The sequence below is a fragment of the Ranitomeya imitator genome, chromosome 1 (genome assembly GCF_032444005.1).
Source record: "Ranitomeya imitator isolate aRanImi1 chromosome 1, aRanImi1.pri, whole genome shotgun sequence".
NCBI lineage: Eukaryota > Metazoa > Chordata > Amphibia > Anura > Dendrobatidae > Ranitomeya > Ranitomeya imitator.
Window position 1 is genome coordinate 757,131,601 of NC_091282.1, and position 27,460 is coordinate 757,159,060.

The window sequence follows — 27,460 nt, forward strand, 5'->3', positions numbered from 1 at the left end:
TCACCTCTCTGCTGTCCAGAATCCCGAAGTGTCTGTCAGCCATATCCTCCTTCTTCACCTCTCACTTCCTAAAACTCAATGTAGACAAAAACGAACTCATCATCTTTCCCCCATCTCACGTATCCCCCCTACCTGATCTATCTATTATAGTAAATGGCATCACGCTCTCTCCCGCACCTGAAATCCGCTGCCTCGGGGTAACTCTCGGCTCTGCCCTGTCCTTCAAACCGCACGTCCAAACTCTTGCTTCCTCCTGTCACTTCCAACTCAAAAATATTGCCAGAATCCGTTACTTCCTCAGCACACAATCTACCAAAACTCTTGTGCATGCCCTCATCATTTCCCGCCTCGACTACTGCAACACCCTCCTCTGTGGCCTCCCCGCTAACTCTCTTGCACCACTCCAGTCTGTCCTCAACTCTGCTGCCCGGCTAATCCACCTCTCTCCTCGCTACTCCCCTGCTTCTCCCCTCTGCAAATCCCTCCACTGGCTCCCAATTCCCCAATAAATCCAGTTCAAACTGCTAACACTGATCTACAAAGCCATCCACAACCTGTCCCCTCCCTATATCTCTAAACTAATCTCCCAATATCTTCCTTCACGTAATCTCCGATCCTCCCAAGACCTCCTACTCTCCTGCACACTTATTCGTTCCTCACACAACCGCCTGCAAGATTTCTCCTGAATATCCCCCATCCTGTGGAATTCCATGCCTCAACACGTCTGACTATCCACCACCCTCGGATCCTTCAGACGGAACCTGAAAACCCATCCCTTCAAGAAAGCCTACAGCCTTCAATAACCATTCTGCTGCCTCTTAATCGCCAGAGCTGCCACCTCTCCATTGCCAGAGCCACCGCCTCGCCATCGCCGCCGCCTCGCCCCTACCTTCTGCCTCTTCCCCACTATCCCATAGAATGTAAGTCCGCACGAACAGGGTCCTCTCCCCTCTGTACCAGTCTGTCACTGTAAACTTGTTTACTGTAAACGATATCTATAACCCTGTATGTAACCCCTTTCTCATGTACCGCACCATGGAATTAATGGTGCTATATAAATAAATAATAATACTAATAATAAAATATATATATATACTGTATATATATATATATATATATATATATATATATGTATATATATATATATATATATATATATATATATATATATATATATATATACATGAGATAAGATATTAGGATCATCCATAATTTGCATAGTTTTAGGCACTCGCTCAAAACACATTTGTTCAGAGCGGCCTATCACGTTCACTAATCAAAGTTATGTTATGTTTGTGTGTGTAGCCCATTCACTATCCCCATCTATTCCCCAACCCCTGAAGATGGCTGGACCATGATTGTAAATACATCATTGTAAATACACACCTGTACTTTGCATCTCCCCCACCTCATTTTAGATTGTAAGCTCTCACGAGCAGGGTCGTCTTATTTTGCTTTAATTATTGTATTGTTAACATTGTTACTTATGACTTTTGTTTTTGAACTGTTAAACTGTAAAGCGCTGCGGAATATGTTGGCGCTATATAAATAAAGATTATTATTATTATTATTATATGAGAACAGCTACAGTAAAAAGAGCTTTCTCAATCTGGAAGACTCAACGATAAGTGTTGTGAATTCAGCTTTTGGGCTCCCTCCGGTGGTTGTATAGGGTAATGCAGTTGTGCCTGGACTGCAGGAGTGGACAGGTGTATCTACTAATTGCAAAACTGACTGGGGTATATAGCTTTGCAGGATCCTTTAGTCAGCGCCAGTTGTCCTTTGTTCTTGAAGGATTCACTTCCCTGCTGGTCTCTCCAGATTGCTGTGCTTTTCTACAAAGATAAGTCCTGGCTTTGTTTTTGCTGTCCACCTGCTGTGGACCTTATAGTTCTGTGCATTTTCATGTTTTTGTCTTGTCCAGCTTAGTCTGTGAAGGATTTCTTGCAGCCTAGCTATTTCTCTGGAGATGCAGATATACCCCCCATGTCTTTAGTCAGATGTGGTGATCCATATTTTCTGCGGTGGATATTTTCTAGTGTTTTTATACTGACCGCATAGTACTCTGTTTTATTCTTTCTTTTTAGCTAGTATGGCCTCCTGTGCTAAAATCTGATTTCATATCTGCGTATGTTATTTCCCTCTCCTCTCACAGTCAATATTTGTGGGGGGCTATCTATCCTTTGGGGATTTTCTCTGAGGCAAGATAGGTTTCCTGTTTCTGTCTTTAGGGGTAGTTAGATCTTAGGCTGTGCCGAGGGGTCTAGTGTTATGACCTGGTGGTCAGGACAATAATGGACCTGGTGGTTAAGAGCACATGGAATGACCTGATAGTTACTGATAATATAGGACGAGCTCTGGGACGTGGGAACTCTGCTGACCGCAATCCCTAATCCTATCAACCACACTAGAAATAGCCGTGGATAGCTCCTAACGCTCCCTATGCAACTCGGCACAGCCTAAGGAACTAGCTAGCCCTAAAGATAGAAAAATAAAGCCTACCTTGCCTCAGAGAAATTCCCCAAAGGAAAAGGCAGCCCCCCACATATAATGACTGTGAGTAAAGATGAAAATACAAACACAGAGATGAAATAGATTAAGCAAAGTGAGGCCCGACTTACTGAACAGACTGAGGATAGGAAAGGTAGCTTTGCGGTCAGCACAAAAACCTACAAAAAGACCACGCAGAGGGCGCAAAAAGACCCTCCGCACCGACTCACGGTGCGGAGGTGCTCCCTCTGCGTCCCAGAGCTTCCAGCAAGCAAGACAACAATCAAAATAGCAAGGTGGACAGAAAAATAGCAAACCAGAGAAAAACAAGCAGTCACTTAGCTTCTGCTGGGAAGACAGGTCACAAGAACGATCCAGGAGTGAACTAGACCAATACTGGAACATTGACAGGTGGCATGGAGCAAAGATCTAAGTGGAGTTAAATAGAGCAGCCAGCTAATGAATTAACCTTGTCACCTGTGGAAGGAATCTCAGAAACACCCACAGCCAACAGAGAAAGTCCATGGACAGAACCAGCCGAAGTACCATTCATGACCACAGGAGGGAGCCCGACAACAGAATTCACAACAGTCTAGGGAGTGTTAGATACCCCCCCACGGCTACTTCTAGTTGCGCTGCTAGGTTCAGGGTTTGGGGTCAGTACAGGGACCACCTTCTCCAGAGTCCGTCTCATGCTGCTCCTAGGCAACCAGATCATAACAGTACAACTGGCCAACAATGAGTTAAATGCATCTCAGAAGAAGGGAGGGAAGCTTTTGAGCCATTTTTTTTTCCTTAGCCTGTTTGGTATTTTCCTCCCTCTTTACCTCTGGGTGGCTACGGAGTCTAGTATTAACATGAATGTTCAGGAGTTAGTTTCTCGGGTGGATCAGCTTGCTGCTAGGGTACAGGGTATTTCATATTTCATTGTTCAGACTCCTGCCTTAGAACCTAAGATTCCCACTCCTGATTTATTCTTTGGTGACAGATCCAAATTTTTGAGTTTCAAAAATAACTGTAAACTGTTTTTTGCATTAAGACCCCGGTCTTCTGGTGATCCTATTCAGCAGGTTAAAATCATCATATCTCTGCTGCGTGGTGACCCACAGGATTGGGCATTTTCCCTGGAATCTGGCAATCCTGCTTTGCTCTGCAGGGCAAAAACGCTTCGTTTTTGCTGCAGATTTAATCACGGATTTACCATGGTTTTTCTGCGGATTTCACTGCGGTTTTACAACTGCGGTTTTCTATTGGAGCAGCTGTAAAACCTCTGCAGAATTTGCAGAAAGAAGCATGTGCACACCAATTTTTGTTTCCCATAGGTTTACATTGTATTGTAAACTCATGGGAAACGCAGCGTTTTCCGCATCGTGTGCACATATCCTTAATGTTGATTCGTTCTTTCAGGCATTGGGGTTGTTGTATGATGAGCCTAATTCTGTGGATCAGGCTGAGAAAATCTTGTTAGCCCTGTGTCAAGGTCAAGAAGCGGCAGAATTGTATTGCCAGAAATTTAGAAAATGGTCTGTACTGACTAAATGGAATGAGGATGCCTTTGCGGCAATTTTCAGAAAGGGTCTTTCTGAATCCGTTAAAGATGTTATGGTGGGGTTCCCCACGCCTGCTGGTCTGAGTCATTCTATGTCTCTGGCCATTCAGATTGATCGGCGCTTGCGCGAGCGCAGAGTTGTGCACACTGTGGAGTTGTCCTCTGAGCAGAGCCCTGAGCCTATGCAGTGTGATAGGATTTTGTCTAGAGCTGAACATCAAACATTCAGGCGTCAGAATAGGTTGTGTTTTTACTGCGGCGATTCTGCTCATGCTATTTCTGATTGCCCTAAGCGTACTAAGAGAATCGCTAGTTCTGTTGTCATCAGTACTATACAACCTAAATTTCTGTTATCTGTGACCTTGATCTGCTCATTATCATCATTTTCTGTCATGGCATTTGTGGATTCAGGCGCCGCTCTGAAGTTAATGGACTTAGAATTTGCCAGACGTTGTGGTTTTCCCTTGCAGCGTTTGCAGAACCCTATTCCTTTGAGGGGCATTGATGCTACACCGTTGGCTAAAAATAAACCTCAGTTTTGGACACAGCTGACCATGCGCATGGTGCCAGCCCATCAGGAAGATTGTCGTTTTCTGGTGTTGCATAATTTGCATGATGATATTGTGCTGGGTTTTCCATGGTTGCAGCTACATAATCCGGTGTTAGATTGGAAATCCATGTCTGTGACTAGTTGGGATTGTCAGGGGGTTCATGATCAGGTTCCTTTGATGTCAATTTCCTCTTCCCCCTCTTCTGAAGTTCCTGAGTTTTTGTCTGACTTCCAGGATGTATTCGATGAGCCCAAATCCAGTTCCCTTCCACCGCATAGGGACTGTGATTGTGCTATTGACTTGATTCCAGGTTGTAAGTTCCCTAAGGGCCGACTTTTCAACCTATCTGTGCCTGAACATACCGCCATGCGGAGCTATATTAAGGAGTCTTTGGAGAAAGGGCATATTCGGCCATCTTCTTCACCATTGGGAGCGGGGTTCTTTTTTGTTGCCAAGAAGGATGGCTCCTTGAGACCCTGTATTGATTATCGCCTCTTGAATAAGATCACGGTTAAATTTCAATACCCCTTGCCTTTGCTTACTGATTTGTTTGCTAGGATTAAGGGGTCTAGCTGGTTTACTAATATTGACCTTCGAGGGGCATATAATCTTATTCGTATCAAGCAGGGTGACGAATGGAAAACTGCATTTAATACGCCCAAAGGCCATTTTGAATACCTTGTGATGCCATTCGGACACTCTAATGCCCCATCTGTGTTCCAATCCTTCATGCATGATATCTTTCGGAGTTATCTTGTTAAATTCATGGTTGTATATTTGGATGGTATTTTGATTTTTTCCAATGATTGGGAGTCTCATGTGAAACAGGTCAGGATGGTATTTCAGATCCTCCGTAATAATGCTTTATTTGTGAAGGGGTCAAAGTGCCTCTTTGGAGTGCAGAAGGTTTCTTTTTTGGGTTTCATTTTTTCTCCCTCATCTATAGAAATGGATCCGGTTAAGGTTCAGGCCATTCATGATTGGATTCAGCCCACATCTGTGAAGAGCCTTCAGAAATTCTTGGGCTTTGCTAATTTTTATCGTCGTTTCATTGCCAACTTCTCCAGTGTGGTTAAACCTCTAACCGATTTGACCAAGAAAGGCGCTGATGTGACGAATTGGTCCTCCACGGCTGTTTCTGCCTTTCAGGAGCTTAAACGCCGATTTACTTCTGCCCCTGTGTTGCATCAGCCAGATGTTTCTCTTCCATTTCAGGTTGAGGTTGACGCGTCTGAGATTGGGGCAGGGGCCGATTTGTCTCAGAGGAATTCTGATGGTTCCTTGATGAAACCATGTGCCTTCTTTTCTCGGAAGTTTTCGCCTGCGGAACGCAATTATGATGTCGGCAATCGGGAGTTGTTGGCTATGAAGTGAGCAGTTGAGGAGTGGCGACATTGGCTTGAGGGGGCCAAGCACCGTATTGTGGTCCTGACCGATCATAAGAATCTGATTTACCTCGAGTCTGCCAAACGGCTGAATCGTAGACAGGCTCGATGGTCCCTGTTTTTCTCCCGTTTTGATTTTGTGGTCTCGTACATTCCTGGTACTAAGAATGTTAAGGCGGATGCCCTCTCTAGGAGTTTTTTTCCTGATTCCCCTGGGGTTCTTGAGCTGGTCGGCATTTTGAAGGAAGGGGTGATTCTTTCTGCCATCTCCCCTGATTTGCGACGGGTTCTTCAGGAATTTCAGGCTGATAAGCCTGACCGCTGTCCTGTGGGGAAACTGTTTGTTCCTGATAGATGGACTAGTAAAGTGATTTCTGAGGTTCATTGTTCGGTGTTGGCTGGCCATCCTGGGATTTTTGGTACCAGAGATTTGGTTAGTAGGTCCTTTTGGTGGCCTTCTTTGTCACGGGATGTGCGTTCTTTTGTGCAGTCCTGTGGGATTTGTGCGCGAGCTAAGCCTTGCTGTTCCCGCGCTAGTGGGTTGCTTTTGCCATTGCCGGTCCCTGAGAGACCTTGGACGCATATTTCTATGGATTTTATTTCCGATCTTCCTGTTTCCTAAAGAATGTCGGTTATCTGGGTTGTCTGTGACCGATTTTCTAAGATGGTTTATTTGATGCCTTTGCCTAAATTGCCTTCTTCTTCTGATTTGGTTCCATTGTTTTTTCAGCATGTGGTACGTTTGCATGGTATTCCGGAGAATATTGTGTCCGACAGAGGTTCCCAGTTTGTTTCTAGGTTTTGGTGGGCCTTTTGTGCCAAGCTGGGCATTGATTTGTCTTTTTCCTCTGCATTTCATCCTCAGACAAATGGCCAGACTGAACGAACTAATCAGACCTTGGAGACCTATTTGAGATGCTTTGTGTCTGCTGATCAGGATGATTGGGTGGCTTTTTTGCCATTGGCCGAGTTTGCCCTTAATAATCGGGCTAGTTCGGCTACTTTGGTTTCGCCTTTTTTTTTGTAATTTTGGTTTTCATCCTCGTTTTTCTTCTGGGCAGGTTGAGCCTTCTGACCTTCCTGGTGTGGTTTCTGTGGTCGACAGGTTGCAGCAGATTTGGGCTTATGTGGTGGACGATTTGGTGCTGTCTCAGGAGGAGGCTCAGCGTTTTGCTAACTGTCGTCGGTGTGTTGGTTCCCGGCTTCGGGTTGGTGATCTGGTTTGGTTATCTTCCCGTCATGTTCCTATGAAGGTTTCTTCCCCTAAGTTTAAGCCTCGATTTATTGGTCCTTATAGGAATTCTGAGATAATTAATCCGGTGTCCTTTCGCCTGGCGCTTCCGGCCTCTTTTGCTATTCATAATGTCTTCCATAGATCTTTGTTGCGGAAATATGTGGAGCCCGTTGTTCCCTCTGTTGATCCTCCGGCCCCTGTATTGGTCGATGGGGATTTGGAATATGTTGTTGAGAAGATTTTGGATTCCCGTTTTTCGAGGCGGAAGCTTCAGTACCTTGTCAAGTGGAAGGGTTATGGCCAGGAGGATAATTCTTGGGTTTCTGCCTCTGATGTCCATGCCGTTGATTTGGTTTGTGCCTTTCATCGGGCTTATCCTGATCGGCCTGGGGGCTCTGGTGAGGGTTCGGTGACCCCTCCTCAAGGGGGGGGGTACTGTTGTGAATTCAGCTTTTGGGCTCCCTCCGGTGGTTGTAGAGGGTAATGCAGTTGTGCCTGGACTGCAGCAGTGGACAGGTGTATCTACTAATTGCAAAACTGACTGGGGTATATAGCTTTGCAGGATCCTTTAGTCAGCGCCAGTTGTCCTTTGTTCTTGAAGGATTCACTTCCCTGCTGGTCTATCCAGTTTGCTGTGCTTTTCTACAAAGATAAGTCCTGGCTTTGTTTTTGCTGTCCACCTGCTGTGGACCTTATAGTTCTGTGCATTTTCATGTTTTTGTCTTGTCTAGCTTAGTCTGTGAAGGATTTCTTGCAGCCTAGCTATTTCTCTGGAGATGCAGATATACCCCCCATGTCTTTAGTCAGATGAGGTGATCCGTATTTTCTGCGGTGGATATTTTCTAGTGTTTTTATACTGACCGCATAGTACTCTGTTCTATTCTTTCTTTTTAGCTAGTATGGCCTCCTATGCTAAAATCTGATTTCATATCTGCGTATGTTATTTCCCTCTCCTCTCACAGTCAATATTTGTGGGGGGCTATCTATCCTTTGGGGATTTTCTCTGAGGCAAGATAGGTTTCCTGTTTCTGTCTTTAGAGGTATTTAGATCTTAGGCTGTGCTGAGGGGTCTAGGGAGTGTTAGGTACCCCCCACGGCTACTTCTAGTTGCGCTGCTAGGTTCAGGGTTTGCGGTCAGTACAGGGACCACCTTCTCCAGAGTCCGTCTCATGCGGCTCCTAGGCCACCAGATCATAACACTAACCTAACGGTTAGGTTGTGGGTTGTGAGCAGGGGCGCACACTGCACTAGTGACACTCAGCAAATGTCAGGGATTATGGAGAGTCGGCACGTGTTCTGACTGCCGCTCTGCTGCCCCCTGTCTTTCAATGAGGACTGCCACCTGAAGCAAAGGACTCAACTTGCCTCATGATTGCGGCGCCCCTGCTTGAGACACCTGAAAGGGCTTTTTTCTTTTTCATCTCTGTAGTAGGTATAGAATCCGATTTTAATCTATGACAGGTTAAACCAATACACTGTAGCTTACAGCTGTCACAGGTTAAAACAAAAACTACAAACTTGGTGTTACAATTTAAAAATGTAAGAATGTTAAATTCTTTGGCTGAATGCATTGAAGAAAAAACCCGTGATTTCATGACAAATTTGCAGGCATAACATCTAGGTAAGCCGCATTTATGGCAACCTTGTGCATCCAACCAAGTGTGTTTGTTTGGAATATTGAATGTACTGGGAGACAATTTATTAGCTGTCATTGATTTCCTAGCTACGAATTTAACTCCTCCACTCAATACAGACACCAGTTTTTTATCCTGTTGTAATAATGGAAGATTTTGTTTTATTATGGCCACAATGTAATTAAAATCTCTAGAGTAAGGCCGTGGTCACACTAGAGAGGAATACGGACGTATGAGAGGTGCAAAAATGACGCATTGCACACGGACCAATGTTTCTCTATGGGGCAGCTCCTATCTGCCGTATATTTCTCGGCCGTATTTTACAGGCTGAGAAAATCAGAATGCTGCCTTTGTCAGCGTATTGCTCAAAAAATCCGCCAATGAAAGACTCTGGGGTGAGAAAAATACTTATTACACACGGACCATGAGTGTGACTTGCGAGAAATATGCACCGGTGTTCTATAGAAAAGCCGGTAATTCAGTGCGGTGTACAGTAAAATCACACTGACAGGTTAGAATAGAATAGATGGAATAAATGTCTACACATAATATAGGTGTGTGCATATATATATATATATATATGTATATATATATATATATATCATTGACACACACACACACATATATTAATATTTATATTTAATACAGAGCTATATAGCTTAAAAGCCGGTAATTCAATTGCCGGCTTTTGCTATTTCCTTATCAATCTCGGCAGGATATGAGACATGGTTTACATACAGTAAACCATTTCATATCCCTTATTTTTTTACATATTCCTCAATAATAATGTAAGAAGTGTCTGTGTGCAAAATTTGGGAGCTCTATGGTGTTAAAATAAAGGGTTAAATCACGGAAAAAAACAGAGGGAAAGCCAGTGAGTGAGGGCAGATATTAATAGCCTAGAGAGGGACCATGGTTATTGGCCCCCCTGGCTAAAAACATCTGCCCCCAGCCACCCCAGAAAAGGCGTATCTGTAAGATGCGCCTATTCTGGCACTTAGCCACTCTCTTCCCTCTCCCGAGTAACGGTGGGATATGGAGTAATAAAGGGTTAATGTCACCTTGCTAATGTAAGGTGACATTAAGCCTGGTTAATAATGGAGAGATGTCAATAAGACACCTATCTATTATTAATCCAATATTAATAAAGGGTTAAAAAAACACACACACACATTATGAATAGAGTATTTTAATGAAATAAATACACATGGGGTTTTAACATCTTTATTGTACTCTCAACCCAACTGACGACCCTTGTCATCTGAAAAAAAGGGAAAATAAAAAAGCAACAATATCCCATGCCTGTCCGCCATACAGTCATGTCCTACAATGTAAATCCATCTGAATGGGTTAAATAATTTTACAACAAGGAGCCTGCTAATGCAGCTGCCCCTGGCTGTAAAAACTGGGGAATGAATGGAATGCAGGGGAACATAGCTTTGTAGACTTGCGGTGATGCGCCCCGTGGTGGCATAAACTCATAAGAACTCTAGCATGGGAAAATATTCAGAAAAATTCCCACGCTAGAGTTCATATGAGTATGGGATATTGTTGCTTTTTTATTTTCCCTTTTTTTTAGATGACAAGGGTCGTCAGATGGATTGAGAGTACAATAAAGATGTTAAAATCCCATGTGTGTTTATTTTATTAAAATACTTTATTCATAATGTGTGTGTTTTTTTAACCCTTTATTACTATTGGATTAATAATGGATAGGTGTCTTATTGACATCTCTCCATTATTAACCAGGCCAAATGTCACCTTACATTAGCAATGTGACATTAACCCTTTATTACCCCATATCCCACCGCTTCTCGGGAGAGGGAAGAGAGTGGCCAAGTGCCGGAATAGGTGCATCTTACAGGTGCGCCTTTTCTGGGGTGGCTGGGGGTAGATGTTTTTAGCCGGGGGGGCCAATAACCATGGTCCCTCTCTAGGCTATTAATATCTGCCCTCATTCACTGGCTTTCCCTCTGTGGCAGAGAAAATTGCGTGGGAGCCCATGCCATTTTTTTCCGTGATTTAACCCTTTATTTTAACACCTAGAGTTCCCAAAATTTGCACACAGACACTTCCTACATTATTAGGGAGGGATATGTAAAAAAATAAGGGATATGAAATGTTTTACTGTATGTAAACCATGTCTCATATCCTGTTGGGTTTGATAAGGAGATAGCAAAAATCGGCAATTGAATTACCGGCTTTTCTGATATTTAGCTCTGTATTAAATATAAATAAACATATATACTGTATATATAGACTGTATATATGTTTTCATGAATATTTGAGCCCATGGATCCATTCTATGTCCATTTTTGCAAGCCGACGAGAAAATCTCGCCGTACGGATGCCATACGAGGTTTACATACGCAGCTACACCTTGCCAATGGATGACATACAGATCACTGTTCAGGGAACATTTCTGCGTATTTGGTCTGTAAATAACCTTTTGTGTGACTCCAGCCTAAGGGGTAGAAAAAACAATTGGTATGGTGGAATCATTCCCAATAGTTTCCTTAAAAAGTTGATTGCATTGCGGGATTTCTCATCGCAAATGGATTCAGCACGATTTATCACTTTTTTTGAGTAACCCCTTTGTTTGAATCGTTTAGAGATTATACCACATTAAATTTAAAATAATCCTCTGTAGAACAAGCTCTTTTTGCTCTAAAAAAAATTCCCCTATTGGAAGATTTTTAATTAAATGTGTTGGGTCTGAACTTGAGAGTTTGGTATCCTATAGAGTTTGGTATCAATTTTTCCAATAGTTTTATTACCCACAAGATGAATATCCAGAAAAGAAGTGGTGTTATCTTTTCTCTCTGAAATAAACTTTAAATTGTGATCATTATTATTCAAACATACAAAAAAAAAACAATAACGGTTTATTTTAGTTTTTGGCACAATAAAGACCAGATCATCACTTTTTTTTCATGCTTCCTCTCTTTTGTATGCTGCTATCACATCCAACACTTGGATTGCTCCGTGCGATGATCCCTGTCTAACCAGAGTTCATCTGAATGTGGTGAGCTGACTTTCCTTGACCCATTTCCTCTGATACCCCAGATATGGTTCTCTCTCTCTCTCTTCAATTGTTCTCTCTCCAATCATTCTTTCGCCATTCGTTCTCTCTCTCGTTCAATCTTTCTCTCACTTTCGTTCAATCGCTCTCTCGTTTAATCGTTCTCTCTTGTTCAATCGTTCTCTTTCGTTCAATCGTCTCATGTTCAATCTTTCTCTCTCTCTCGTTCAATTGTTCTCTCTCGCTCTCCTGTTCTGTCTCTCATTCAATTGTTCTCTATTGTTCAATCGTCCTCTCTTGTTCAATTGTTCTCCCACTCTCGTTCAATCATTCTCTCTCTCGTTCAATTGCTCTCTCGTTTAATCGCTCTCTCTCTCTCTCAATCATTCTCTCTCTCATTCAATCATTCTCTCTTGTTCAATCATTCTCTCTGTCTCGTTCAATTGTTCTCTCTCTCCAATCATTCTGTCTCTCCAATCTTTCTATCTCTGTCTCTCTCCAATCGTTCTCTCTCGTTCAATCGTTCTCTCTAGATCAATCATTCTCTCTCTCTCGTTCTCTCTCTCTCGCGTTCACTCTCTGTCTCATTCTCTCTCTTTCTCTCTCTTTCCCATCGGACATCAGCAGAAAGTCTGTGTTTGCCATTCAGGCTCAAACAGCCGCTGTCTGGTACGAACGCGAACATTTCTGTTCTGGTTCGGCCATCTCTACTCAACTTGACTGAGCTTTATACTATAGCCAATTAAATTCAATAGGAACGATGTAAAACTTAATTTCTCCTGTAGTGGTGCTCTAGGAGAATTGAACACTTCAGATTCTTCCACAGATTACAACTGATCATTGGGGTTATTTTTCACCTAATTAAAGACGATCTGTCACTTGCCATAAATATTTTTTTTTTGCTTTTTATTCTTTAAGCTGATGCAAATGCCACTGTTCTCCAGGATCCGGAGATTGCTTTTATTTAGCTCCTATTCTTTTTTTAGATATTGTCCCTGTTACGTGTTACGGAACCACTCAGCACTCAGAATATGTTGTGCAGTTATATGCGTATATAATAGGTTCCATGTGAGATGCATCAGCCCACAGGCTGCGTCCTGGGCAGAGGGGACAAGATATCCCCCTTCTGTCCTCCCCCCACCTTTGTAATTCCCACAGTAAATATCGGCAGGCTCCGGCCCCCTGCAACTATTGTAATATATATCTGGCCTGCCCTCTCTATCTGTGTGATATATTCTTTGTCCTGTGAATAAAGTGTTGTCAGACTGGAAATACGTGGAGAAGCAGTGATATTTTATATACTCCCAGGTAACCAAGGAATTCCAGCCAGCGTCCTTCATTCAGACTCCAGCCAAAGCAGAGTGGACCTCCTGAAACACGGTGTGGTACTGAAAGAGGTACCCCAGCTTGGTAGACCCCGTTACACTGGTGGCAGACAGCGGGATATGATACCCCTTCTACAGGAGGAAAGGAATGAATGGAAAACAACTACCAGAAGTTAAAGAGGACTACATTAAAAGATCTGGTGGAAGCCCGAGGGTTGATCGCCAGCAACAAAACAAAAGCGGATTTGATAGCAGCCATCATGGAACACGACAGTGCAGCGCCCCCCAATGTGAACGTGGAAGAGACTGAATTCCAGAGGGAGGTAAAGAACAGACTGGTGTTCTATGGCCCAAACCATGCAGTAGAGATCATACGAGAGGTGATGGCTGATGTGCGTACTGATCTGAAGGAAAGCATGGCCGAGCGGACCAGGATAGAGCTAGCCAAGATGGAGATGGCAGAGCAGAGAGAGGAGAGTCAGTGAGCAGGTGGAGCTCTGGCCTCCGACCAAGTACCTTCAACAGTAAGCCACAAAAAGATCCTGCATAGTGCCTTCCGACAGTTGGGGGAGGCAGAGGAAGACATTGATGGCTTTCTGCAGGACTTTGAGCGGCAGTGTGCCCTTCATCAAGTGAAGCCAGAGGAACGGGTTCAGATTCTGGCCAGCAAGCTGACAGGCCGGGCAGCGGACGCCTATCGCACGGTACCTGATGAGGACTGTATGGACTATGAGTGGATCAAAGAAGTGATCTTGGCCCGGTATGCGCTGACACCAGAGGCATACCGCCAAAAGTTCCGCGGACTTATAAAACGAGTAATCAATACCCACGCTGAATGGGCCTGTAAATTACGGTGGTCACTGCTACAGTGGGTACAAGGGAGCCATGCAACCACTAAGGAGGACATCCTCCAGCTCGTCTTGTTAGAACGATTTTTTTAATGGACTAACCCCCGAGACACAGGAATGGCTTCGGGACAGGTGGCCAACTACTCTTGAGGAAGCCGCTCATCTGGCCGATGAACATCATGATGCCAGGAGACCTCAGTTGTCCGGATCAATGATGGCCACTAGGGGTCCACCCATGGACTTGGATGGCCTCAAACCACTGAAGATTGTAGGGGGACCAGCTAGAAACCCGGCCTATCACAGTTCCCCTGGGGCACGATGCCACACCTGCCGTCAGCTGGGCCACCTGCAAAGACAATGTCCCAACCGGACTCAGCATGCCCAGTGGCCAAAGGCGGGAACAGCTGCCTTCAGCCGGGCCGATGTACACTGCTACCAAGGCGAAGCTGAACCGACATTGGGGGCTACGACTAACCAAGGGGTGGAAGAGATGGAGGAAGTGCTGCATGAAGTGGACCCCGTGCAGGCAGCCCGGGCAGATAATCGACAATAGCATCGACAGGTCATGTGGGTTAGTGGGAAACGTATGCAGGGACTAAGAGATTCAGGGGCAACTTTGACCCTTGTGAAGCCTCATCTCGTCCGGGACCAAGAGAAGACGGACCGGACAGTGGCAGTCCGTGTAGCAGGGGGAGCCATACATCGACTGCCCACTGCCAGGATTCACCTGAACTGGGGAGTCGGGGATGGCCTTTTTGAGGTCGGCTTGATGGAGGATTTGCCCGCAGACGTCTTGCTGGGAAATGACTTGGGGCCCATGTTGTCTGCCTTCTCGGTTGCCCCTCTGGCTGAGACATATCCTGTGACCACCCAGAGACAAGCTCGAGCTGCGGAGGCAGAATCACACTCAGAGGAGGCCCAGGCAAGACATCCCAGCCCTACACGTATTCCCATAGCCAGGCACATTTCTATTGTAACCCCAGATGAATTTAAGAGGGAGTTACTTGAGGATCCATCATTGGAGGAATATCGTGGGAAGGCACAGGAGGGGAGAGGGGTACTGGAAGGGGAACAGTTTGTATGGAAGCAGGGACTCCTCTACCGGATCACAGTGCAGCACCACACAGGGACGAGCCCCACTATAAAACGACAGCTGGTAGTTCCCAAGAAGTATAGGCAGGAGTTACTGCGAATCTCTCATGACATACCCTTGGCCGGGCACTTCGGCGTCAGTCGCACCACGCATCGTCTGACACAAAACTTCTTTTGGCCGGGGGTAACCTATGATGTTTGTCAGTACTGCCAGACCTGTGACAGTTGCCAGCGCATTAGCAAGAGGGGAGATCGATGCAAGGCCAAATTACGCCCCCTCCCCATTGTGGAGGAATCATTTAGCTGAGTAGCGGTCGATCTGATAGGGCTGTTAGCCAAACCCAGTCCGTCAGGTAAAAGGTATATATTGACAGTGGTAGATTATGCCACACGGTATCCAGAGGCGGTTGGGTTACCTAACATACTGGCAGAGACGGTGGTGGCTGCCCTGCTCCAGGTTTTCTCACGGGTTGGATTTCCCCGGGAGATTATCTCGGACCAGGGTAACCAGTTTACAGCAGAGGTGACCAACCAACTGTGAAAGCTGTGTGGCGTAAAGTCCATTAGAAGCGCCCCATACCACCCGCAAACCAATGGGTTGTGTGAAAGCTTTAACGGGACGTTAAAACAACTCATTGGGACTTTTACCAGGACCTACAGGGACTGGGAGAAATTCTTACCTCACCTCCTGTTTGCCTATCGGGAGGTGCCCCAAGAATCCATGGGGTTCTCCCCGTTCGAACTGGTATATGGGAGACGGGTAAGGGGACCCCTAGACGTGCTAGAACACTGGGAAGCGGAGGGCCTCATAGAAGGGGTACCTATTGCACGCTATGTGCTGGAATTCCGGGACCGCCGACAGGAGCTGACCCAGGCTGTACATGGGAACATGCAGGTGGCCCAGCGGCGCCAGCGCATATGGTACGATCGGAGGGCCAGAGAGCGCACCTTGGAAATAGGACAGAAGGTCCTGGTGTTAGAGCCCACCAGGCAGAACAAGTTCCAAGCTGCATGGCAGGGGCCCTACCAGGTAGTGGGGAAAATAACCGACACAACCTATAATGTCGCCGATTGTGACGACCCCAGGGTTATCCGCATGTTCCACGGTGAATATGCTGAAGCCCTACCGGGAGCGCCCTGAAGAGGTAGTGGCCATCTGTGCACCTGAAGCAGAGGATTTAGCCCGACTTCCCTTGCCGGATGTCTTAGGGGAAAGGACTCAGTCTAAAACATGGGACAAGGTACACTTGGGTGAAGACCTAGGCCCCTGGGAGAGACAGCAGGCAGAGGAGTTGTTGAGGCAGCAACAGAGGATGTTTTAGGGGAGACCAGGGTACATTCACCTGGCACAACACAAGGTTGAGACCCAGGATCAGACACCCCTGCGACAAACCCCCTTCCGCGTCCCTGAGTCTGTACGAGAGGGGATGCGACAAGAGATACAAGAGATGTTGAGTTTAGGGGTCATTGAAGAGTCAGATAGTCCCTGGGCATCCCCCGTAGTGTTATTGCCCAAGAAGGATTAGACTTCACGGTTTTGTGTAGACTATCGTAAGCTCAATGAGAAAACAGTGACGGATGCAGATCCCATGCCGAGTGTGGATGAGTTGTTAGACCGGCTGACGGGGGCAAAGTATTTGACCACCATCGATCTATGCAAAGGCTACTGGCAGATTCCCCTTAGTCCTGACGCTATTCCCAAGTCAGCATTTGTCACCCTGTTCGGCTTATTCCAGTTTCGAGTTATGCCATTCGGGATAAAGAATTCCCCGGCGACCTTCCAGAGGCTGGCTGACCAGCTTCTGGATGATCTCCAGGACTATGCTTGTGCCTACCTGGACAACATCGTCATATACAGCACGACATGGGAAGAGCTTCTAAGTCACATAGAGACAGTATTGGACAGGATCCACAAGGTCAGAATCACCCTGAACCCAAACAAGTGTCACGTGGGCAAAGCAGAAGTTCAGTATTTAGGGCATTGGGTGGGAAGTGGGAAACAGCGACCAGAACCAGCCAAGAATGAGGCCATAGCCAAATGGCCCACCCCACGCACTAAAACCCAGGTCATGGCGTTTCTAGGGACAGCGGGGCATTACAGGAAATTCGTTCCCAATTACAGCAGCGTAGCCAAGCCCCTCACTGATCTGACCAGTAAGAACCAAACCCGCCAGGTAACCTGGACCCCAGAGGTTGAGGAAGCCTTCCGCCAACTAAAGGACGCCCTCACCAATACCCCTGCATTGGCCGCACCCGATCCAGCTAAACATTTCCTGGTTCACACAGACGCTTCTATGTTTGGATTGGGGGCAGTACTGAGCCAAGTCGGGCCGGACGGCCAAGAACACCCGGTAGCTTACCTGAGTCGGAAACTACTGCCCCGTGAAGTAAGCTATGCGGCCATCGAGAAGGGGTGCCTGGTGGTAGTATGGGCACTCAAAAAGTTGCAAACATATTTGTATGGACGACAGTTTTCTCTCCTAACGGACCATAATCCCCTAGTCTGGCTTAATCAGGTCTCTGGAGACAACACCAGATTACTGCGGTGGAGTTTAGCTCTACAACCTCTGGACTTCACCATCCACTACAGACCCGGGAAACAAAACGGTAACGCTGATGGACTAAGTCGACAAACAGAACTTGTACCAACCCCATAAACTTCAGTCATCCCCAAACCGATCCGTTAAGGATCAGACTGTGTATGCCGACCGCGTCACTGAAAAGGGGAGCTCTGTTACGTGTTACGGAACCACTCAGCACTCAGAATATGTTGTGCAGTTATATGCATGTATAATAGGTTCCATGTGAGATGCATCAGCCCACAGGCTGCGCCCTGGGCAGAGGGGACAAGATATGCCCCTTCTGTCCTCCCCTCACCTTTGTAATTCCCACAGTAAATATCGGCAGGCTCCGGCCCCCTGCGGCTATTGTAATGTATGTCTGGCCTGCCCCCTGTATCTGTGTGATATATTCTGTGTCCTGTGAATAAAGTGTTGTCAGACTGGAAATACGTGGAGAAGCAGTGATATTTTATATACTCCCAGGTAACCAAGGAATTCCAGCCAGCGTCCTTCATTCAGACTCCAGCCAAAGTAGAGTGGACCTCCTGAAACACGGGGTGGTACTGAAAGAGGTACCCCAGGTTGGTAGACCCCGTTACAGTCCCCTCTTCCTTATATATAATGGCAGTCAAGTGGGCGTGGTCCTCAAGTCATTTTTCTGGGTGTTTTCCTGAGGACCTTGGTCACTATACTTAAACTAAATTTATATAGAGGAAAGAAGGAGCCATATCTCAGGAACGGAGAGGCGCAGGAGCAAACGAAAAACGAAGCTGGATTCAAGAGAAAAGCGGCATTTACTCAAGACTTTAAAAGATGTAACATTTATAACAAGTGTCAGGTCTTCTTTAAACTTAAACCTTTTATAGGTAACACCAGTCATCATGCACTTAAATATACTAATGGGCAAGGCACTGATTCTTTTGTCAATGCCATAAATGTCCTGTTCTGGTCTCCCGCTACCATTATTATGTATGCGCTTCATATTTCTATGAATAGCATACATTATGAATGAAGAAGTGCATCTTAAACAAGACCTGACGTGGACCACGCACAATCAAGGCTTATTAAACGATCGCAGCATAAAGTTCATTTTGAGCAATTGGTTGCGGACATAGTTTACTGTTAAAGTGTCACTCCACAATATGGATAGGGGGACGGCAGTTCATTCTTGATCATATGTAAGGTTAATTGGTTGCGTTTAAATCTAATTGGCTAGTCTTTCTTCATTCTCACCATTTCCTAATTACACACAGTAAGGAATGTAATCAGGTGAGGGACATCGATCGCTACGGATCTGATCAATCATAGCAGAGTTAATTTGCTCTGCTGTGTCTGCTGTTTGCTCGAAGCTTAAGGCAGCCTCAGCTAAGGCTCTACGTCCCCAGTGTACATAGAAATGGATGACTGTGTTTTACCTGTAATTACGGAGAAGTTCAATTAGGTGATAAACAATCACATGCTGATGCACTAATTCCTCAATTTTAATTCTGGCTCAGCTCAAGAGCGTGTCATAAAAAGGTCATTATAGGAGTCATTAACAGTGGATGGACTGTAATGTAGAGTAATATTCTAAACGGAGCTATTTTAATTGAAGGCAGAGACCAAGGAACTTAGATAAAACTTATTCTCATGGGGTCTCCTAAATCTTTGAATACCCATCATCCTCTTTATTATCAGTAATTTTGAACGTACTTGAATTATAAAAAAAATAATGTATATATGAGAAATGAACACATTTTTTGAAATTTGAATCCGCAAGCTACACCAAATTTTTCCCAAAAATTCAATTTTCAGCAAATTGGTTCACCATGAAAGATAAACAGTGTAAGCCTCCAATTTCCCTGAAAAGACGAGTAACATTCTCAGGTCTCCTAGGACTGTATCCAACTGCATTTAAGCCCATTAATACAAACATAGCCTTTATGTCAATGTGACTTCTACATATGTGGCTATGGGAAAACTGATGGTAGCTGTTTTTCACTGTTTTGCTGTCACACACTATGTGTAATGCTTATTCAGTGTTTTATGTCCTTGTCTCCCTGTTTCTATGGCTAAGCTATTTTTTCCTCATCTGTCCAACTTCTTTTAAGCTCTCTAACACAAATGCAGCCTTAAAGAAGTTTCCACTACTTCTTCTCATACTCCTCGCTTTGCCTCAATACAATAATAAAGCTTTTACTCCCCTCCCGTGCTGGCGCCGTTCCTGCAGTGTCAGCACTTGCTTTCCCCAGGGTTCCTGTGCTGTTATGACTAGTGTTGAGCGATACCTCCTGATACTCAAAGGTATCGGTATCGGATGGGATCGGCCGATATCCAAAAACTATCGGATATCGCCGATACCGATACCATATACCCATGCAAGTCAATCCAGCTATCCTGGATGGTTCCCAGGGTCTGAAGGAGAGGAAACTCTCCTTCAGGCCCTGGGATCCATATTCATGTTAAAAATAAAGAATAAAAAAAAAAAAATATGGATATACTCACCCCTCTGGCGGACCCTGGCTCTCAGCGCTGCAAGCGTCTGCCTCCGTTCCTAAGAATGCAGTGAGAGAAGGACCTTCGATGACGTCGTGGTCAGGTGACCGGTCACCTGACTGCTCACGTGACCGCGACGTCATCGAAGGTCCTTCACTCACTGCATTCTTAAGAACGGAGGCAGACGCTCGCAGCGCTGAGAGCCAGGGTTTGTCGGAGAGGTGAGTATATCCATATTTTTTATTTTTATTCTTTATGTTTTACATGAATATGGATCCCAGGGCCTGAAGGAGAGTTTTCTCTCCTTCAGACCCTGGGAGCCATAAGCACCGCACACGCCGAAGATGACTGGGAACTTATAGGAACTTCCGATTCCGATTTCCGATGTCGCAAAAATATCGGAACTCGGTATCGGAATTCCGATACAGCAAATATCAGCCGATACCCGATATTTGCAGTATCGGAATGCTCAACACTAGTTATGACACATGAACCCAGAGCTCAACCAGCGCTGGTGTCACTTTCTCTGCCTTCTGTCGAATTGAACATGAAAAGAAAGTCAGAGGTAAGCTGCAGCCCGGACTTACTCTTCATGTTCAATTCGACAAAAGGTGGGGACAGTGATGATATTGCTGATTGGGTGCTGGGCACCACATGTTATAACATTCACACGAGATTCCAGAGACTACGAGTGTCGACCCCGTCGGCACAGGAAGGGAGCATAAACATTTTTTTATTGGAGCCGAATATTTAGATCAAGAAGATCAGAGACTTCAACATATGAGACTATGGGAAAACAGATGATAGTTGTGCTTCACTGCAGTGCTGTCAATCACTATGTGTAATGTTTGTTCAGTGTTTTATGGCTTTACTCCTCTATTTCTGTGGACAAGCTGTTACATCATTTCACTATATAGATTCATCAATAAATGGCTGCTGCATTCCGTGCCTTAGTTTTTATACAGGCTATGAGTTACTCCTGATTGACCGCATCATACCATGTGGCGTAATAACAGCAAGGCATTACGGGGAAGCTCACATGGCCACACTTAAGGTTATGTGAGCCTTTTCTGGATGATACAATCTTCTTCAATGTGTAAAAAGGTGGCGAGCAATTTAGCAATTTGTACGTATCGAATAATTGTTTGAATTTACTAGGTTAATTGGATTCCAAAAAAAAGTACACAAATTCCATACACACTGAAGACAAATCATCACCTTTAACTGTTTGACATGTTCCTCAAACAATTTTGCAGTGTGGCGGGGGCATTATCCTGCATAGAGAAGAAACTACACTTAGGGTATTTTTCTTTCTATTAAAGCCAGCAGGAAGTTTTTCTGTGATTTGAGCTACAGTAGTTGTTCTGTGGGATCGGACCAGAGAGACTAGCTTTTACTTCCCACACACATAAATGAAGCTTGGGCTCCTATGACCCTGTTGCCAATTGTCTTTCTTTGGACTTCATTTGGTAGGTTTTGGCCACTGTGTAAGGAAGAAGACCGGGCTGCAGGTACCCGCGCCATGCCGGCTCCAAAACTTTCGAGGCTGAGTCCAGTGTTGCAGGGGGAAAAGAATGGGGAGCCAGACAGGACCCATGATCTGTTGAGAGGGGGCGTGGCAAGACAAGAGAGAGCAGGAAGCGCGGAAAAAGGGCTGAGTTTCCAGCTGGCAGGGAGAGGAAGCAGGTGGGTGCCACACTCTGCGAGGAGAGAGAGGGTGCCTAGCTGAGATCCAGCAGAGGTTACATGAGGGTCCTGTGGAACCAGTGAGGGTGCAGAGCTTCGGACGCTTGGACAGACAGTGAGCAGTGCTAGCATTGAGAAGCGAGTGCCAGGTACAGGATCGTGAGGTGTATTCCCCTTTGCTGACAGGCGTGCAGCAGAGAATACCCTGGGTAGAGACTTCCATGCCATTACCGAATTTGGCTCTACAGATAAATGGACTATGGGCTAAAGGAGCAAAACTGGTGACCGCCCATTGCTGCCAGAAGCTGGATTGCGTGTTGGTGGGTTATGCCTGAGGACGTTGTACCGGCCATTGCCGGTATTACAACTCTCATCAGACTGCATGCAATTGAGGAACAGAGAAGTCACCAGTGAAGTTTAATAACAAGAATGTTGTGTTATACCATAATTCTATTGTTAGTTACCTGCGTTACTGCATCCTTGAACCTGCTTACAACTGCATACTGGGAAAACGAATAGGAGAACATCTAGAGAGCTTCTCTTGCTCTGGAGATGGTGACTTATATTAATTAGTAGGACTGCTCATTGAATTCATAGGACATTGTGTAAAGTTTAATTTACTTTGTAGTGGCGCAGCAGGGGGACTGACCTTTTTCTGTCAGGAGCTACAAGATATTACAGCTCATAGCGGTGGTCTGCTTATTAGCGTATCAATGATGGACCTTTCTGCCCAAAGTGGAAAATACTTTTAATATAGATCGTGATTTTATACTGTGTGCACAATTATCAGGCAACTTTTATTTCCGATGATTAATTTTATTATTTAACAACTACAGGGTTGTTGATCAATCCAAAAGGTTTATAAACCTGTAACCTGAAATTTTAAGAAAGTAAAAATGTGGTTCTGTCTTTCTTAGGAGACTAGATTATTTATGTGTGCAAAATGATTATGCAACTGAATTAAAAACATACATTTTCCATCTCAATTGTTAATTTTCATCTGTTAGTGACTATAATAACCCAACAACTCAAAATGTACAAAAGCACATTTCTAAAAAAAATATATAGGTGATCAGTGTAGAAATGTAGCCCCCATTATTTTCAGTTTCAGTCATAAGCCGTCCATCCATGGAGTGTGTCAGTTTCTTAATATGTTGCCGATCCACTTTTTGGTCAGCATCAACCACAGCCTTCCAGACACTGTTCAGAAAGGTGAGTGTTCTCCTTCACTGTAAATCTCCCATGTAAGAAGGACCGACAAGTTATCAGTTGGCTTTACATCCAGTGAGGAAGGGGCCGGGTGATTAATCTTTCATCTTTAAGCCATTTACTGGCAGTCAAGCAGTGGAGACTTTGATGCTGTGATGAAGCATTGTCCTACATAACAACCATGGTTTTCATGAAAGATGTAGACATTTTCCTGTACTACTGCTTAAAGAAAGAATCTTCTAAAAATTTGCAGGTTTAGGAGATAATTTTGAGTCCATCTTCTATGCAAAAAGGTCCAACTAGCTCACCTTTGATAATCAACAAATAAAGTTGCACTCTGTAGCGCTATAACATGAAAACATTAAATATGAATTGCTTTACTACTCTAGAAAATAGCAAAAATTGGGAATATGCACCTCATAAATTGGTCAATTCATGTGTACCCAGCAGCCATGATAAGGCGATTCTCGTTGCTGGGATCTTGCCTAATGTAACTCATCTCCTAGGCTGAAGCCTGCATTTATGTGGGTACATAGGATCCTGCTATAATTAAAACTGCCAGAGGCTGATGTGTGGAGTGCTCGGTCAGAGAGCATATGTATACAAAACACTGACCGTCATTTCCAAACAGAACATAGGTGTGTTCAGGTGCAAACTAAGAGTAGCCATCTCCATATATAAGTAATAAATAAAGTTGCACTCAGTAGCACTATATCATTAAAAAAAACATAAAAATAGGAAATATATGAAATATGAATTGCATTACTGCTCTAGAAAATAGGAAAGATTGAGTATATTATATCAGGATCCTATCTAGCCACATAAATGTAGGCTTCAGCCTAGAAAAAGATTCACATTAGATAGGTTCCCAGCAATGAGAATCACCTTATTGCGGCTGCTGGGTATACATGAATGGCTACTCTTAGTTTGCACCTCTACGCACCTGTCTTCTGTTTGGAAGTGATGGTCAGTCTCATCTTTGATAATACCAGCCCAAAACTACATAAACATTCAAGTTTTTACAGCTTGGAGTTTGAAAATGTGTAAAACTGATATAATCAAAATTTTCACTTGCCTAATAATTTTATACACAGTGGACCACAGAGAAAACTAGAAAATAATATTGTTCGCAAATTTTTTGCTGGAAATTGGCTTCATGGAGAGTGGGGCCATGTTGGACAAGTCGCCTCTACTCTTGAAGTTATAGGTGTTTAGAGTAAATTCCTTGTGTCATCAGTGATGGAAACAGTGAGAGGTTTTATCTCAAGCACTTAGACAAAATCTTTTGTTATCATCCATACTTTGGTAATGATATCTGTGAAGAGAAAGATGATTTTTATTATTCACTGAGAAAAGATTCTTTAAGTTGTCAATTTGTATAAACAAGAAGAAACAGCTCAATGTGATTTCAAATAGTTTGTATTGCGCTATGACAAAATAGTAGCAGCTAGAAATGCATTGTTTAATATATGTTTCAGAAGGATGCCATGAGTGATCCTCTCTCCACATCAAACAAATATCATAGAAAGGTCTCATGAACAAACAGAAGGTCATATTAAAGGAATATCAGAAGAATTGCATGGGTGATAATGACTCCAAGGCAGTCAGACATCTACATGGCTGTCTGATATGTCAGAAATGTTAGACGGATCTTATTAGTGGTCATCATCCCTCTCATTCAAATATGGCAGTAGGGTCTCATGTGTAGTCATCTCCTTGCCAATCTAATGTGGCTGAAGAGTCTCATGAGTGGTTATCTCGATGATGATCAAAAATGTCAGTGGAGTCTCTTGAGGGTTCATCTTCATATCTATCAAATATGGCAGTAGAGTCCCACAAGTGATCATCTCCATGTCAATCTAATATGGCTAAAGCATCACATGAGTGCTCATCTCAATGTCTATCAAATATGGGATGAGGGTCTTCTGAGTGATTTATCTCCATGTCACCAAGTGTGGCAAAAGGGTTTCACAAATGCTAATTTTCCTGACAATCACATATTTTAGAACGGTCTTATGAGTGGTCATCTCCATTTCAATCTAATATGGCAGAAGGGTCTCCTGAATGGTCATCTCCTTCATGTCTATTAAATATGGCAGAAGGTTCCCATTAGTAGTCTTATCCATGTCTATTTGGTATGTGATGAGGGACTCATGAGTGGTAATCTCCATGTCAATCTAATATAGTAGTAGGGTTTCATGAATGGTCAACTCCATGATTAATTGAATATGGCAGAAGGTGCATAAGAGTGGTAATCCCCATGTCTATCAATGATTGTAAAAGGGTCTCATGTGTGGTCATCTCCTTCTCTATCAATTATGGCAGAAGGCCCTACAGAGTAGTCATCACTTTCAGTCTATCAGGCATGTCAGAAGTAGTGTTGAGCGATACCTTCCGATATCCATAAGTATCGGTATCGGATTGTATCGGCCGAAATTAAAAAAATATCGGATATCGCCAATACCGATACCCGATACCAATGCAAGTCAATGGGACAAGCCATCTGGGAGTACACTGAGAGGGCAAGCCATGTAGTCTGTCACTATCTGACGGAAACGCTGCCTCCTGCTGACTGGAGCCATCTGTGAAGGTGTAGACATTTGTGGCGGGCACACAAAACTTTGCCACTGTTGGGCCATACTGGTCTTGCCTTGTGCTGAGGCACTGCTTCTCTGCTCCCTGTTTGTGCTGAGCTTCCTCCACTGCCTGGACGCACAGAGCTGCTTTGTAAAGCACTAGCAGAACTCCTCTCGATTGGACTGGAGAAGATGATGGACTGCACCAATGTGTCTTGGTACTCCCGCATTTTACACTCTCGGTTCAACGGTGTTATGAGGCTTTGAAAGTTGTCCCGGTAGCGAGGATCTAGGAGGGTGTACACCCAATAATCAGCCATGTTCAGAATGTGGGTGATGCGGCGGTCGTTTCTCAGGCACTGCAGCATGAAATCAACCATGTGCTGCAGACTGCCAACTGGCCAAGAAATGCTGTACCCTGCTTGAGGCATGACCTCTGCCTGCTCAGCTCACCCCACCCTCACTCTACACACTGACTACTGGAGAATTGTGTAACTCCCTCCTCTGGAGAGATGTCTTCCTCCTCCATTGACTCCTCCTCATCCTCCTCACAAAGTGTCCCCTGCCTAGGCCTTTGTGAGGAACCACGTCGCGCAGACCATCCAGAAGCAGATGGCATTTGTGACTTCTCATCCTCCACCTCTTCCACAACATAATCCCTAAGTGCTTGCAGTGTTCTTTCAAGCAGGCAGATAAGGGGGACAGTCATGCTGACTAGTGCATCATCTGCACTCGCCATCCGCGTGGAATCATCAAAGGCACGCAAAACCTGGCAGATGTCCTTCATAGTGGCCCACTCAGTGGTTGTGAAGTCTGAACGGCGCACAGTGTGACTTCTTTGTGCCTGATGCAGCTGGTACTCCATTACTGCTGGCTGCTGCCCACACAACCGCTCCAACATACAGTCATGGCCAAAAGTATTGACACCCCTGCAATTCTGTCAGATAATACTCATTTTCTTCTTGAAAATGATTGCAAACACAAATTATTTGGTATTATTATCTTCATTTAATTTGTCTTAAATGAAAAAACACAACAAGAATTGTCCTAAAGCCAAATTGGATATAATTCCACACCAAACATAAAAAAGGGGGTGGACAAAAGTATTGGCACTGTTCGAAAAATCATGTGATGCTTCTGTAATTTGTGTAATTAACAGCACCTGTAACTTACCTGTGGCACCTAAAGGTACCGTCACATTTAGCGACGCTGCAGCGATCTAGACAACGATCCCGATCGCTGCAGCGTCGCTGTGTGGTCACTGGAGAGCTGTCACACAGACAGCTCTCCAGCGACCAACTATGCGAAGTCCCCTGGTAACCAGGGTAAACATCGGGTTACTAAGCGCAGGGCCGCGCTTAGTAACCCGATGTTTACCCTGGTTACCAGTGTAAATGTAAAAAAAATCAAACACTACATACTTACATTCCGGTGTCTGTCCTCCGGCGCTCTGCTTCTCTGCACTGTGTAAGCGCCGGCCGGAAAGCACAGCGGTGACATCACCGTTGTGCTCTGCTTTACGGCCAGCCGGCGCTGACAGTGCAGGGAAGCAGAACGCCGAGGGACAGACACCGGAATGTAAGTATGTAGTTACTGGTTACCAGTGAAGACATCGCTGAATCGGCGTCACACACGCCGATTCAGCGATGTCTGCGGGAGATCCAGCGACAAAATAAAGTTCTGGACTTTCTGCTCCGACCAACGATGCCACAGCAGGATCCAGATCGCTGCTGCGTGTCAAACACAACGATATCGCTATCCAGGACACTGCAACGTCACGGATCGCTAGCGATATCGTTGTTAAGTTGGTCAGTGTGAAGGTG